Source organism: Panthera uncia, chromosome D2 (assembly GCF_023721935.1).
Source record: "Panthera uncia isolate 11264 chromosome D2, Puncia_PCG_1.0, whole genome shotgun sequence".
Taxonomy (NCBI): Eukaryota; Metazoa; Chordata; class Mammalia; order Carnivora; family Felidae; genus Panthera; species Panthera uncia.
The window spans coordinates 55,181,876-55,198,631 of NC_064818.1; the positions used below are offsets into that span (position 1 = coordinate 55,181,876).

Here is a 16,756-nt window from a genome sequence, read left to right on the forward strand (position 1 = left end):
TGAGGAGAGAGCAGAGTCAAGAGATACTTGGGAGATAGACTCTACAAAATTTGGTGACCGTGTGGGCATGGGTGGAAGAGGAAGCAAGAGAAGGAGAAATGTAGGTTGGAAGTTGGAGTGAATATTAGTCAATAGGGGATGGGTGGTTTGCTTCACAAATTGCTACATTTGAGATGCCTGTGGGACATGGATGAAATGCGGTTGTTTATGACGTTGGGAAGCTCAGGTTTCTCGGCCTGCACCTTTCACTTCATTGCCAGGAACTCTGGAGAACACTACTAATAGTTAAGAGATGGTTTAGAAAAAGAATTCTTGAAGGAGACTGAGAAGGATGGCGTGAGAGGAAGAAAGAAAATCCAGAGAGTGACATAGAAAATAAATGATGAAGAATGTCCAACAGCCTCAAATGGCGTCTAAAGGTTAAGTTAGAAGACCTGGAAATTCCTCACGTGAGTTTGGCAATTAAGATAATGATGGCCACATTGCCATTTTCTTCGGGAGCAGAACCTGCACGGCAGAGCACGAAGGAGGAAGTGGAGACGACGGATTATATTGCCTTTTTCAAAAAAACTTCGCCGTTAACGGAAAAGGCGGGATGGTGTAAGAGCGGGACGGGAGGACGTCTGAGCACGTTTATGGCTAAAGCGAAGCCCAGAGGGTTGAGCAGACGGAAGCGCAAACCCCTTCTCGCCCTTGCAGCTCTGCCAGCCCTCCCCCCACGTGACCGGGAGGCAGCCTGCGCAGCCCCGGCCTGGAGGGACTACAGCCCCCAGAAGGCCCCGCGGCGCGGGTGGGGGGAGGAGTCGAGGCCTGGCGCGCGCCCCAGCGGCGCGAGCGGAAGAGCAAGAGCATCGAGGAGGTGGCGGAAGCGGAGAGCGACGGCGCGCCCGGTAACGAGCAGCCCCACGTCCCTGTCCTTTCCTGCCTCTACACCTTTAGCTGGGGCTGGTCGCTCCCACTTCTCCCCACACACTTTGGACAAGACTTCCTTTCTCTTTTTGTTAGTTACCGGTATTTTTTTCCCCTCACGTGACTCACGGGGCGGGTCTCCGTCTGGGGCGGAGGTTACTGGGAAGCTGCCGCCCTTCGACCCCTGCGGGCCCTGGGTTGCAGGGATCCTCCCGAGGTCCTTTTGCTGTCCTAGAGGCTGAGCGCCCGCTTTGGGGCCTCTTCCCAAATACTCTCTGCGGAGAGGACATTCCTTTCCCGGGTTTCAACAGGTACTGAGCGGGTCCGTGGCGATCCCCCCAGGGGTCAACGGGGCTGTGGGCCTCAGAGGCCGCCCCGAGAAGACCCCGGGGCTGGTGGCGATTTCCGGGCTGCGAGCATTTTGAGGGAGTCCGCTCGGCTGTCCAGGAGCCCCGGGCTATGGGCATGAGCTGGGAGTGAGCTGTCTGAACGGGAGGATGTACTTCCTGGTTTGTTGGGCGGCCCTCGGAAACCACCAAGTCCGATTATTAAAAGTTTTCTTTACTCAATAAAGCCGCCTCTCAGAGTTGAGAAAGGAAAGAAGCACAGGGTTTGGAGACTAATGTCCTGAGACGAGTCTCAGGTCTGTCACTTTCTGGACTTGTGATCTTTTGTAACCTGTTTTCCGCAGCCTCGGTTTCTAGATATGAAAAATGGGGCTACTAGTCTTTGGCCTGCCTGCCTTCCAGTGTTGTGGGCGTCAGCGGATAATATGTGATAACGTGGGAGAAAGCATGTATCAGATATAACTTTATCCTCCTGTCTCCAGTCTAGGTCAGTTGAATTTTAAAACCACGTTCATGTCTTTGAAACTCGATTATAAACATGACCATGCTCTTTGTGAAAAGCAAATGATTTAATAAATAAGGGGAAGTGACTTTGGAAACGAATACAAGCCATGCAAACGTTAAGCCATGTACCTCTTGAAGAGGTGACTTGAAGGCCCTGTCACCTGTGGAGTCCGTTTTAAACTTCATCTGCAAATTAAGGTCTCCCAGAGTTAGGACACTTCCCTACCGCCAACACACTCGCCTGTCAACCCATTTTGCTCAGTTACATCCTTCCTTCACCACAAAAGTACAAGGATCTCAGCACTTTCTGTTCATCAGTTGTGCTAAACTGATGCCTGTCTCCAGCAGGTCTTGTATTTTTTTACCCCCTTTAAGATACTTCTGGTGCTAACTCTAGCTCTAATTCTAACACAGTTCCACTAACCTTGTGTGCATAGTAGCTGAAATACTGGGGTCATCTTCATCTGTCCTAGGTATGTATGCTAGAAGTCTGTTTCCTCATAGTTAGAATTCAGAATATAAATAGCCCATATTCCAGTCTTCTGGCAGTTAAGATCTGAGACTCTAAGCAGGTAGCTTTTTTGTTTTATTTTTCCCCTTGTAGAGAATGGGATTTTACAATCAATATAAGGGTTTGGAGGTGTAGTAATAAGGTAATCCTAACTTGTATTTATACTGATATCGTCGGTTGGAAAATGCTTAAATGTGGTTCAAAAAAACAGGATGGCGGTACAGTGAATTAGTCCAATGTACAAAGTTGAACAAATTGCGTTCAAATCCTGGTGTTGTGACTTACTTTATGACTTTTGGCAAATTAGTTGACCCCCCTGAGCCTGATGACTAGTTTCTAGGATAGATACAATAACATTTATCTTGCAAGGTGTTCATAAGGATTAAATGAGATGTTAATATAAGAAACCTAGTAGTGCATAGAGTAAGTGCTCATTGCTTTGTTGCTATTGTAATTGTTGACTATGATGATCAAAAAATGATAATTTAGATAATGTATTTTCTTGAGATTTCTTTTTTTTCCCCAAAATACTGTAAATAGAAGTTCTCATTCTGCAGTGTGTTTCTTAGCAATTGTATTTTATATAAAGATTATATTAGGCTATTTTTCACTTTTAGAGGTTTCTAAAATGCTATTGTGAAAAGATTGTTGTTTGGGATGTGCTTTGGTGCTTCATTTGTAACCTGTCGTAAGGATGCTGTTTTCTGTCTGCACATTGTAGCTTGTAGTAGAACAATTATCTGTGTTTATGACTTAGTTATTGACTATTGACTAGGACATAGTTTTATAGAGCCATTTTTTGGTCCTTCCCCTCATTCCTGCCTTTTTTTTTTTTTTTTTTTTTTTTTTTTTTTTTTTTTTAAGTCAGACTGTTTGACTCTAAAAGTTAGTTAGCTTAGTGGGTAGGTTCCAGAGAGCTTGGTGACCTCATTTTTTATTAAGGTAAAACTCTTAGTGACATTGGTGTACACATTTGCAAGGAGTGAGAGTTGAGAGAAACCAAGAAGGATAGTCTAATAGAGAAAATTGATCTGTTGGTCAAAGCAAAATCTTAGGGTTAAGAATTGAAATATTTATTTTTATTTCCTACAAATGAGTTTTGACTACAAGATACCTGCAGACTCAGATTTTTAGGAAATGTTTCCTTTACTCTGTTTTAATGTGGTATCCTCTGGCTCTGCCCTGGTAATTTCATTCTTCCAGTTATGAATCTGCAAGATAACTATTTTTTCACTATAGACTTTTATACAAAGCTATGACAATAGTCATTTCCATTAAAAATTACTTTGTATGCTATAATGTATTATTTTTTCCTTTGTTTTAAATGCTTGTGTTCTTAAAGAACAAGAATCTTTGCTGTTTTGCTTAAAGAAGTTTTGGAAGGTAAACTCATTCTCAGCTTTAGCATCTAAGTGTACGTAGTGGATATGCTCAGTAATGACTGTGCTGAATAGTTCTGAGTAAGAACATTTTGTTGATTGTCGTATGTCCCTAAGGCATGCTGTTGAGAAACTATATGGTATTGTGGAAATAACCTAAGCTTTGGAGTCAAATCAAAGTTTGAATTCAGGCTCCACCACTTAATAGGTTATGACTTTGGTTCATATTATCATTCTGAGTTCATTTTCTTATCATCTGTAAAACAGGGATAATAATAACCAATCTCGCATGACTGAAAAGATTAGAGATTTTTTGAACTAGGCACATACTAACCAGGCTTAGCAAAAGGTAGATTATGTTAGCATTACTTTAAAAAATTTTATTATTATATTTTTATGATAATCATTGATTTTGGTCAAACATTTATAATTCATTCCTCTAATACTTCACATGATCAGTGTATTTTGTTTTGTTTTGTTTCTGTTAGCCAAGGTTAAGGTTGTTGACTGTAACCATCAACCCATGAAACACAGCAAAGCTAATTGGCCAAGATTTTCCAATCTGTGACCCTGTCCTCATTAGCTCCATAGATTAACCATTCACAAAATAGCTTGCCAGAATGAATGATAAAACTGGTATATTGTCGATTCAGTACTTATGTACTCATTAGACATAATAGAGTTAAGTGAGCTAGTGCCAGAATAAAAGTATAGATTTTTAATGATAAACCTGTTTAAATATAAGACTAGCCCTCACACTCTGTATAAAATTGGGGACCTACAGGGTGATCTTTGACAATCATTAACCTGAATTATAATTTAGACATTTCTTCTTTGTTGAACTGTATTTGTTGCAGACTTCCCACTTATAGAAGTGGAAAGAAATGGAACTAGGCTATTGGTAGCTTGAAAGAGAACCCTACTTCTATGCCACCCATCAGAAAATGTGGTCTTAGCTAGTGGAGAAAACATTTAGAGTTCCTTGTTGATGAGCCCAGCAGGATGGATGAAGTCTGGGTAAGTCATAAGAGTTTATTGAATTACGGAAAAATTCCAGTTGACAGAGCTTTAGATAGAAGAGAAGTTATAGGGTGTTGCTCAGCAAGCTGTAAGCCTGCATTTGAAGAGGGTTTTCTACTCTCTCAATAAAACATAGACCAGTTGCTTCCAGTCTGTGGTGTGCATTTTTCACTTGTCTCATGCTAGCTTTCTATATAGCTTTCCATTCTTCAGAATCACTCTTCAGTTTTATTAACATTTGTTGTCCCTCTTATATCTTTTTTTTTTTTTTTTTTTTTTTTTATGTCAAACATGGTTGTTTCCAGACTAGGGATAAAAATAGAGAAGCACTGTTGGAAACAGCAGGTCTGGTGTCTAGTATTGTGAGATTCCCAAATAACACTGTTAACCTGTTAATATAATGGTATAGATTTCTGACAGCTCCTGACCATTTACTTGGTACAGAGGCAAAAACAGAGGCAAAAACAGAGGCAAAAGGTATGTGGCACTCCTTAATAGATTTCCTTCTTAGGAAAGAATACATGTAGTGTTAATACTGGCTTGCAGTTGGGCTGTTTCAAGTTTTTTTTTTTTTTTTTTTTTCCGTGGAATACCAGAAGAGTATTAAAGAAGAGAAGCACTTGGATATAAATCCTAAACTCTCAAATTTATATCAGTAGTCCAGTATGTGTTCTCTTATCATCTATAAAATAGGGATAATAATACCATTCCTGCTAGTTTATCAAGATTAGAGGGAAAAGGTAACAGAAATGTCTTGGAAATGGGGTAGGTAGCTGTGGGGAAGAAACTGACCAAAAGGCAGAGTCCATGAGAGTAACACAAACACCTATCCACGCACACACACACAGACATACACACTGGAGGGAAACAGAAGAACACACATGATAGGCAGAGAATGAGGGTCATCTAGAGACGGGAAGTCAGAAACACTGAGAGAGACAGTCTGAGGCAGAGTTAGAAAGAAGAATAATCAGAGATGTAGAGAGAAGGGCCACCTTAGAAATGATAGATGCAGAGAGGGAGACAGAATGCTGGAGGGATCTGGGAGGGCATGACCAGGAGATGGAGAGCTTATTGAGGTAGTTGTTTTCTGTTACCTGAGGAGACCTTCTAAATATTTGTAATTAGCAAGGAAAGGGAAGAAAAGTAGATATTAATAGCAAACAAGTAACATGTTTATGCAGTTTTTATTCTACTGAAAATTCTCCTTAAATTCTAAATTTATTTTGTATATTTGGCATGCTGACACCAGAATAGCTTCTGTTACAGATCTATTAACCTCTTGCTTGACTCTCTTCATAGTGTATTTTAAACACATTTTTAAAAAATTAAATAAAACTATTGTTTTCTTTTGGAGTGCTTGGGTGGCTCAGTCAGTTAAGCATCCAACTCTTGGGGCACCTGGGTGGCTCAGTCGGTTAAGCGGCCGACTTCGGCTCAGGTCATGATCTCGCGGTCCGTGAGTTCGAGCCCCGCGTCGGGCTCTGGGCTGATGGCTCAGAGCCTGGAGCCTGTTTCAGATTCTGTGTCTCCCTCTCTCTCTGCCCCTCCTCAGTTCATGCTCTGTCTCTCCCTGTCTCAAAAATAAATAAATGTTAAAAAAATTAAAAAAAAAAAGCATCCAACTCTTGATTTTGGCCCAGGTCATAATCTCATGGTTTGTGATATCAAGCCCCACATTGGGCTCCGTGTGCTGTCAGCACAGAGCCTGCTTGGGATTCTCTCTCTCCATCCCTCCCCTGCTCCTGCTGCTCTTTCTCTCTCTCTCTCAAAATAAATAAAAAACATTTTTTTCTGAGGCACCTGGGTGGCTCAGTCTGTTAAGCGTCTGACTTGGGCTGAGGTTATGATCTCAGAGTTCCTGAGTTCAAACCCCACGTCGGGCTCTGTGCTGACAGCTCAGAGCCTGGAGCCTGCTTCAGATTCTGTGTCACCCTCTCTCCCTGCTCCTCCCCTGCTCAGGCTGTGTCTCTCCCAGAAAAATAAACGTTAAAAAAAATTAAAAATTTTTTAAAATGTTTTTTTTAATTAAAAAAAATTTTTTTAATGTTTATTTTTGAGAGAGAGAGAGAAAGAGACCGAGTGCAAAGCAGGTGAGGGGCAGAGAGAGAGAGGGAGACATTGAATCCAAAGCAGCCTCTAGGCTCTGAGCTGTCAGCACAGAGCTGGTCTGGGGACTGGAACTCGCGAACCTGGAGATCATGACCAGAGCCCAAGTCGGATGCTTAACTGACTGAGCCACCCAGGTGCCCCTCCCCCCCAAAATTTTTTTTCTTAATAAATCTGGTACATGGTTGCTGTAGAAAACTTGGGAAATAAAGAATTAAAACAACAAAAAACAGCCTTATAAGCACATAACGAAGGCCACATTTTTCATATGTTTTTTTAGTCTTTTTTTCTAGGCATCTGCAAAGCTCTTCTACTTTCCTAAAGAAATCAAAAAGCTTTTTATGAGTCCAAATGATTTTATAAATTAACTGTGGTGGAATTAACTTTATGTACCAGTTTTGGCACTTAAATACTTCTGTAAACTATTTGTATACTTGTTTTTATTTCCTCCCATTCTAGATTAGATTAATAACTATATGTTATTTACCTTTGTGTTTTAAACATTTAGCAAAGTGTTCTACATATGTCAGGTACTCAGAATATATTTGACATGAATTGTTCCCAAGTGGAAACTGTCTTATTTAAACAGGTCTGTCCAATTTCTCATTGGCAGATTAGACCTTCTTCAGTGTTGAGAAAAGCTTGATATTAGAGTGTATGTGTGCACGTACGTGTATAGGTTTCATATGAATGGAGCTACTGAACTAGGGAAGGGCGCTTTTTCTGGTTAGCTTTTTGTGTAGCAAGCCTCTCCAAAACTTAGCGGTGTAAAATACCCATTTTATTATGCTGTGGATTTTGTCTGAATTCAGACAAGGTAGTGAGGAGATGGCTTACCTGACCTTTAGGTGGAAAGACTTATAATTAAAAGCTGGTGGTGACCTGCCGGCTCCTGGAGGTGTCAGCATTCATGTCTGGGGGCTAATGTGGCTGTCCCACAGAACACCTGCCTACAGTTTCTCCACATAGACCAGTGGAGCTCCTTGAGAGCAAGGTGGTGACTGTTTCCTAAGAATGAGCATCCTAAAAGAACCACGCAGAAACTGTATTGCCTTTTGGGACCTACTCGTGGAAGTTACATAGTGACATAAACTTGTCAGAGTCAAAAATAGCAGTTACACTGAACCCACTTCTCACGGGAGAAGTGTCAAAGTCACATTGTAAGAAAGACTGGGGACAGGAGATAGGTGCCATCTTTGGGAAAGACAGTCTGTCACAAGCACTTAATTGAACTGAAAAATAGTAAGTTACAAATGAGTTAATACAATTATCACATTTTGAATTTCAGTTCATAAATTTCCTGTTGAGTCTTAGTAAGGATTTCCCCCACTGTTGATAGCATTTTTATTCATTTATTTTAAATACTTATACTAAACTTGGAAAAACTTTTAAACTCAGAGCTATTTTAAGTTACTTTTTTGGCTTTTGAAATCTGAACAAGATCTTACTTCTTTTTTTAACCCAGTTTGCTAGTTGGTCAGTATCTGTATTTGGGCTTTTTCACATCCCTTTTTAAATTTCAAGTATTGTTTTGTAAATAATATGGTACATGTTCACTGTTGAATATGTGGAATATCAGGAAAGAAACAAAATCCATGCATAATTCCACCTCTTAGATGTAACCAGTTTCGGGTCCATAATTTCTTATCCATGTTTCCTAAATTCAAACTGTTACGAGAATGGGAAGTCTTTAAGAAGTTTGTGGCAAACTGTTGGCAGCAAAATTCAGTCTGCACTGATGTCAGGCTACTTGTAGTCTTTATTTTACATAGTATAGTGATTTATACTTTTCCCATACAAATGTTTAATGTGTTTAATTAGAGTTTTGCCCGAAGCCCTAGTTGGAATATTTTGTAACATATGGAATATGTACCATATTAACCTTTGTAAAATATAAAAAAAGTTCGTGAATTGTGAAGCCTCTCTGGCCCCAGGTGTTTTGGGTAAGGGATGTTGGACTGGAATTAAAAAAACTAGTGCCAGGGAAAGATGAATTTATAGCCTATTTAGTGGTCCTAAATTTTTTTATCCTATGAATCTTTTCAGAACTTTTGTGCTTTCATTTCACATTTTCATTTTAGGAGACTACCCAGAAGGAAAATTAGTAGTCTTGATTTGTTTATGTGGTGTGTAATTCTCTACAACTATCCCAAATAACAGTTTCAATCTCAGTGTGACCATCTTTCAATACATTCAGAATTTCCATTGACCTTTTAGGCCTCTTGACTCTTCTAGTGTAAGAACCAATGATTTATTAAGTACTGGAGTCAACAAGCCCCAGGAGCCATGTAGCTCTTGGTTTCTGCGACCATTGTTGTTAATGTGACGTTGCTTTTCTTTCACTTATTGCTGTAGTGTTTCTTTTTTGTACTGTGCTTCTTGTTTATTTCCTTGGGTAGCCTGAAACTTTTCTTTGCTTCTGACACTTGAGTTCAATGTCAAGGAATTTATCTTTGACTTCATAATGTCATATAGTTTTAATTTTTAAGTATTTCTTATTATAAATTCAGTATGTGCTCATTATAGAGGATTTGGAAAATATATCCATATTTTCACCATCTGGAAGTAACTATTAACATTTAAGATTATTTCCTTCCTATGTATGCCTATTAATGTAATACAGATGCACTTAAATTGGGATCTCTTGCTATTGTATACAAATTTTGTATCCTGATTTTTTTAAAGAAAGGTAACATGTTTATGAGTAGTGTCTGGCAGTTTCTGGAACTAGCATGAATTATATTCTGGGCGGTGATCTTTAAATTTGTATTCACTTTGAGTGGGAACCTAGGAAATGGGTTCAAATTCTGGCTTTCCCATTGCCAATCTGAATACCAGGGCAAGTATTTCCCTGAATACCAGGGAAAGTCGTATGATGAAAACAGTGAGAATGGTTGTCCTGGCAGCTTTGTGGGCTAACCTCTAGTTGAGAGTGGCTGGCGAGTATTTCAATACAGCAGTAGTGGGGTAATGTGGAAACAGAAAACATGATAGCTCGTGGAGGAAGAACAGTAAATATGGGGTTGGAAAATTTGAAAGAATCAGAATATCTCAAAGTTTTGAGCCGGACCTAGCAGGTATATTGTAGTGTCATTGATAGTGACATTGGGAAAAGAGCTCAGATAGGCCTAGGGAGAAAGATAATGAGTTCAAGTGCTAATATAAATTTTAGGTTTTAGATCATTTGAGTGCTAGTTAAAAAAAATCTGGTACTTTAAAACTAAAGAACATAGGGGCGCCTGGGTGGCTCGGTCGGTTAAGCGTCCGACTTCGGCTCAGGTCATGATCTCATGGTCCGTGAGTTCGAGCCCCGCGTCGGGCTCTGTGCTGACAGCTCAGAGCCTGGAGCCTGTTTCAGATTCTGTGTCTCCTTCTCTCTCTGCCCCTCCCCCGTTCGTGCTCTGTCTCTCTCTGTCTCAAAAATAAATAAAACGTTAAAAAAACCAAAAACAAACAAAAAAACCCAAAAAACTAAAGAACATAAAAATGAAAGGTCTCACTTTTAAAGTATTTGTTTTTGAGGCCATACATTTATTTTAGCAAATAAGTATTCTTTGGAATTTGTCTTTTGAAACTGCTTTCAGAAACAGTAGAGTCAATACAAGAAAACCAGTCTCGTTGCTTGATGATCATATCCTTTGTTTTCAAGAGAGTATTTTCTAGCTTGATCACTCATCTTAATTACTTATTTCTAAGTGATATTTGACAGTTTCTAAAAATGATTCTGCAGAGGCATAAAACTTATTACCATGGTGGATATTTAAATGACTGTCATGTGGTTGCTGAAGACAACTTAAAAAGTCTTAAGCTGTGATAGCATCCTTAGAATAAAGTACTAGTGTATATTGGGTTAGGAGGGTGGGTTCTGGACAGCCTAGGTTTGATCTCTTTGATACACTAGTTATATGTTTTGAGCAAGTTACTTAACATGTCTGGGTCTCGGTTTCCTCATTTTTAAAATGGATATGGCACAGTACTTCCTGCTTCATAGGATTGTTGTGAGGATTAGCTCTTAGACTTAGAACTGTGCCTAATAAATATTAAGAGCTCAGTAAATATTAGCTATTTATTACCCTCACAATAACTACTGCCATTGCTACCACCACTACTTTATTTAATGTGTGCGTTTTTTGTTTTTGTTTTTTTTTTTCAACGTTTTTTATTTATTTCTGGGACAGAGAGAGGCAGAGCATGAACGGTGGAGGAGCAGAGAGAGAGGGAGACACAGAATCGGAAGCAGGCTCCAGGCTCCGAGCCATCAGCCCAGAGCCCGACGCAGGGCTCGAACTCACGGACCGTGAGATCGTGACCTGGCTGAAGTCGGACGCTTAACCGACTGCGCCACCCAGGCGCCCCAATGTGTGCGTTTTAAAAATCACTTGTATTCCTGTTTAATTATGTCACATACAAGTGGAATGATAGGCAGCTGGAGATAAAACTAGAGCTCAAAGATCTGACACATAGAGATGTTATTTTAGAATGTTGGCCTAGAACCCAGTGGGAGAAGAGTGGAAAAGACCAACAATAGAGTATTGAGGAAAACTCACAATAAAGGAGAGGCAGGAGGGGGCGCCTGGGTGGCGCAGTCGGTTAAGCGTCCGGCTTCAGCCAGGTCACGATCTCGCGGTCCGTGAGTTCGAGCCCCGCGTCAGGCTCTGGGCTGATGGCTCGGAGCCTGGAGCCTGTTTCCGATTCTGTGTCTCCCTCTCTCTCTGCCCCTACCCCGTTCATGCTCTGTCTCTCTCTGTCCCAGGAATGAATAAAAAACGTTGAAAAAAAAATTAAGAAAAAAAAAAAAAAAAAAGGAGAGGCAGGAGAATGTTTAGAGAAACAAAACGAGGAGTGTGCCTTAGCCTAGCGGTTATACTAATTAGGATTAGATTTGGTTGCAACCAAATAGCAGAGATTTCAACATCATAGAAGTGTATTTCGCCCAACGTCAGGAATTCCCAAAGTAGTCTAGGACTGGTATGGTCTGTCTGTCATGGTGTCATGTTGCACTTCTCTGCATGGATTCTGTTCTTTCTGAAGTCACTTTATAGTCTAAGATAGTTACTGGAGCTCCAGCTGTTTCATTCACATTCCATCCATCAGAAAGGAGGAAGAAAAGAACACATTTCCTTCCCCTTAAGGATACTTACTGAAAGTTACACGTACCACTTTTGCTCATATTCTGTTGGTGAAAATTAGTCACATAGCGACACCTTTCTGCTGGAGAGATGGGTAAATGTAGACTATTCTGAGTGGTCAGTGCCTGGGAATAAAGAACAGGAACAATCAGGATAATCCAAGTGTGGCTAGATGAAGAATACAAGGTAGACAACAGAATTAATTGTCTTTAGGACAGTTTGTCATTATTGGTAATCCTTGATAGAGTTTCTGTACTTATAAAAATTATGAATATAAAACCACTCTTGTCAGATTGCGTTAACAGTACTTTGTTTTTAGGGTATAATCCTTTACAAATCCTTGTTTGTTTGTTTGTTTTTTAAGTTTATTTATTTTGAGAGAGAGCATGCACTCATGCCAGAGTGGGGGACGGGGGCAGGGGGAGAGAGAGAGAGAGAGAGAGAGAGAGAAAGAGAAAGAGAGACAGAATCAAAAGCAGGCTCCAGGTTCACTGCAGAGCTTGATCTCACCACTGTGAGAACACAGCCTGAGCCGAAATCAAGGGTTGGACACTTAACTGACTGAGCCACCCGGGTGCCCCACAGATCCTTGTTTAATTAGGATTATCAGTCTCTCATAAGGAAAAAATTATGTGTATGTACGTATATGTATGCTTGTGTGTGTACAAACATACATATACATAATGTGTGTGTTTTATGTATCTCCTCTTAACATTGGCATTGGCCAAAATTACTCCACGTTGCCACAGTGTGCCTTAAAATGGTGGTAAATAAGCCTCTGATACCTCTCTTTTGTTGTCTTTAGCCCCTAATTTTACTTAGCTTTCCATCCACTCTCCAATTTGGTTGTTTTGGGCAATGTTTTAATTCGTCTCTGTCCTTTTATGTTACTACTCTCTCTCACTGCTGTTAATCGTACTTCCCCAAATAGATAAATGAGCAAATTTAATTAAATGTGTTATTTGCACTCTCCTGATCATTAATGAATTTGTAAGTAAGATCAGACCTACAATCTTCCTGGTATTACAATTACTGAATTTTGTCCACTCAAGTGGTAATTATTTGCCTTAAAATTTTTTTATTTTTAAAGCTTCTATATTTTGTATGTTTGTGTTCTTTCAGTACTAGGAAAAAATGTGAAGGTCTCCCAACAAAAAGGGAGACCTTTTTCCTTAGGATGTTTTTTTTTTTTTTTTTACTCCTTTCAATTGAAAATATTTTATTTATATATTTTTTTAAATGATGAACAATACATTTAAGAAATTCGTCAGTTGCTGTTTTTTGTATTTTATCAACAGACATATAGTTTAAAATAGACAAGCTTTAAAAGTCAAATAGTAAAAACTGAATTTATAACAAAACATAGTGAATCCCCATGCTTTCTAGTTTCTTCCCTAAAGGTAACCACTTTCAGCTCTTCTTCTGGCATTTATGTATCCATATTTCCAAATAATATATGTGTAGTGCTGTCTTTTGAGTCACCAATTTTTTCATTATATGTTAAGTTTCTATTAAGATAGAGAAAGTTTTACTGTTCTTTTTAAAAAAAAAATTTTAATGTTTATTTTTGAGAGAGAGAGAGAGAGAGGGAGAGAGAGAGGCAGAGTGTGAGTGGGGAGGGGCAGAGAAAGAGGGAGACACAGAATCCGAAGCAGGCTCCAGGCTCTGAGCTGTCAGTACAGAGCCTGATGCAGGACTCGAACCCATGAACTGCAAGATCATGACCTAAACTAAAGTCGCTGTTTAAGTGACTGAGACACCCACATGCCTCTGTACTGTTTTTCAACCACCATCACCACTGCTATTCCTTCTCTACCTTCCCAATTTAGTTATATTACAATGTCTGGTTAAATGAAATAGTTAATCTTACGTTTACGTTACTGTGCCTGTGCAAATTTTATTTGCTGATAGTGTCTTGAAATAGTAGCCTCTCAGTGCAGTTTTCCATAAGGTCAGTCACAGTAATGTGTTCTAATTTTTTTCCTTTTTTGGCAACTTCTCTGCTAGAGACCTTCGTTGTCCTCCTATCTACACCTAATATCTGGGCCTGCTTCACAGCTCATTTCTGGGGAAGATTTCCCTTTGTTATTCTTAGACTTTTCTTTCCTTTTCAATTAGATTCCCAGTATTGTAACTCTTAACCTTCCTTATTCCTCATTTACCCTCTTGCTTAGGTAGAGCACATCCTCTGGTAGTTGTGTTGGATTTGAAAGATGCTACTGTGGCAGAGAACATGGGGACCACAGCCTTCAACATGCCTGGCTCTGTCTTAGAGCTTCAGTCTGGATTGGTTGCCTTCTACTTCTGGTGCAGTTAGCATCCTGGAATCCCATTCACCAATATTCCTTCACTTCTTTTTTGTATTGAATATCCTGTTTTCCATATCCATGCCTTTCTTTGTTGGGATTTATTTCTTCATTTGGTGTCAGGGTGATGATACCACTATCTAGAATATCTGATCAGGCAAATCTTGAACAAAGCAGAGTGTTAATCATACATAGTGGTTTTTGGGAGTGTGGAGTTCAGGGATTGGAAGATTTTAAGAGGTGGAAGTAGGTTAACATCATCTGTAGATGCATGGTTACTTGGGTGACATTGTAGTTCATTTGTTGGCCCTCAGGTGGGGGTGTTTATTGGAGTGAATCTGTCCCTGATTGTTTGGCTTAAAAGAGTGCCTTTTGGGTTAAGTTGTCCTTATCAATTGAATGGATTTGAAACTGATTCTCTTGGCAGTTTACCCTGGCTAGGAACAATCCGTCTTTTCCTAAATTTGTTAGAACTTTAAATTCTTAGTCCTCTGGTGATTTTCTAAGAAAGTGTATTTATTATATGGGAGGTAATTTTTAAGCCTTTCCATGTCAGAGTGTCTTTTCTTTCTGTCCTTACATTTGGTAAATCTAGTTTGTGTGAGTGTAAAATTCTAGATTGAGAATATTTTTCTGTGGAATTTTGAAGGCATAATTATTTCTCCTTGTCCTCTGTTGCTATTGAGAAGTCCTCAGCAAATTTGAGTCCTCTTCTTTTGTTTGGACCTACTCATTGGAAACTTGTTCAATCTCTGCTTTGTCCCCAGTATTCCGAAATTTAATAGTGATGTGCCTTGGTGTAGGTCTTTGCCTGTTTGTATGTAGTACTGGGTATTTGTAGGTATTTGTAGGTCCTTCTAATTTACAACAATTTACCTTTTCTTTTCTTTTTTTTTTTTTGCAGCTAGTGTGTGGGAATGGGAGTGGGGAAGGGTAGATCTTAGCTTTCAACCATGTGCACTTCATCACAGGTTTTAAAGACCTCTGCACTTCCAGTTAGCCCCTAAACCAGAGATCATCCCTTTTTACATTCTGCAGAGATAACCTCAAGTCTTTTTTCAGGGAGCAGAAGAGATCTAAGGATCTAACTGCTCCTCAGACAGCTTTCACTCAGTGCCCTTTCTCCATTTCACTTCCAATTCCAGAGGCGGTGCTGTCCGTTCCTGATCCTTGTGTAGGTTTCTGGCTATAAATTGGTTTGGGTCTCAGCATTCTCTACTGTTGGATTGGGATTTGACTCCCCAGGATCTGCTGTAAATATTTGCATATGTTCCAGCTTCCAAAGTTTTGTTACTTTTTTCTCCTTTTTCCACCCTTGTTGTTTTATATCTTTAAAAAAACAACAAAAAACACTTTACTATCTAGGCTGTATTAGAGGGCATCATCTTCATTTATTATGGGGTGGTCCTTTCCCTTAATTCCCTGACTTTGGTTGTGACTATTCCTGACTGGTTTATAAAGTAACAGCATTCTTCTCCGAGGAAGATGCAGGTGCCCCCTTTCTTGGCAATGAGGAGGTCAAGTGCCCATCTGTTCTGGAGGGCAACTCCTGCCAGGGAACTTATTTGGCCCTGCAAGGACGCTAGGGAGTCAGCCACTCGTTCCATGTCTTCATTGAGTTCTCGGGACAGTTTATGATATAGTTCCACAGAAGAGCCTGTGCCTCCTACCCCCGTGGCCAGTCCCTATCCCTGTGGCTATTCTTGTCCCTAGGAGGACGGGTAGTAACACCGCTCATTTATACTGGGCCTTAAGACTGAAGGTTTATGAATGGGGTCCAGATTAGAGGCAGTCAGTAAGAGGAAGGTGAGTGCGAACAGGAACCTCTCGATGTTTTCCCAGCTTTCTGGGGCAACCTCTGCCAATCTGATGGCAAGGAGTAAGGACGGTCTGTTTATTTTATTGGACTGGCGATTCCTCAAGCTTCTGCCGTTTGTAGACCAGCCAGCTTCCTGGGTGTGGTTTGAGTAGGGCTGAAGATCCTAAAAATGTAGGACTCTCCAGAAAGTCACTTTGAGTGGTTTTGTCAGACTTGGGTCAGTCTTCCAAGTCTGGGGCTCCTCAGGTTTGGCCTTCTTGACTCTGGAGTGGTGGTCCCATGGAGTGATGTCCGTGACCTTGAGGCAGTAGGGAGGTCACAGTAACGGTATGAGGCCCAGTCCACTGTGGTTTGAGAGGGTCTTTTTTCCAATCTTTGACCCAGACCAAGTCCCCTGGTGAGAAGGGGTGTACAGGGGATCCTAGAGAGATTGGGGCCCTATCTGTGGTATATCGTTGTAACTCATTTAGGGTAGCCTCTAAAGCTTGAAGTTCTCTTATTCCCTTATCCCCTATTTGGTGTAGGTCCTCTGGGAGGCTCTCTAGACATGGAAGGGCCTTCCATATATTAGTTCAAAAGGGGAGAAACCTTGAGTTTCTGGTGTGCAATGGACACGCAGGAGGTCCAGGGGCAATAGGTTGGGCCATGAGAGGTCTGTTTCCTGACAGAACTTGGCTAAGGTTCCATTGAGGGTGCGATTCATCCGCTCTACTTTCCCTGAGC

At 40.4% G+C, this 16,756-nt stretch overlaps 1 protein-coding gene across 14 annotated transcripts in view; it reads left to right on the plus strand.

The window, feature by feature from the left end:
- Positions 1–674: 674 nt before the first annotated feature.
- The window catches only part of R3HCC1L (R3H domain and coiled-coil containing 1 like), a 95,157-nt gene continuing 79,075 nt past the window's right edge, over positions 675–16,756 (plus strand). For 4 of the 14 annotated variants that reach the window (XM_049645540.1, XM_049645541.1, XM_049645535.1 and 1 more), the window contains exon 1: positions 1,227–1,743. The gene's annotated coding sequence lies outside the window, so the exon portion shown is untranslated. The other 10 variants (XM_049645538.1, XM_049645549.1, XM_049645545.1 and 7 more) reach the window with 8 other exon arrangements.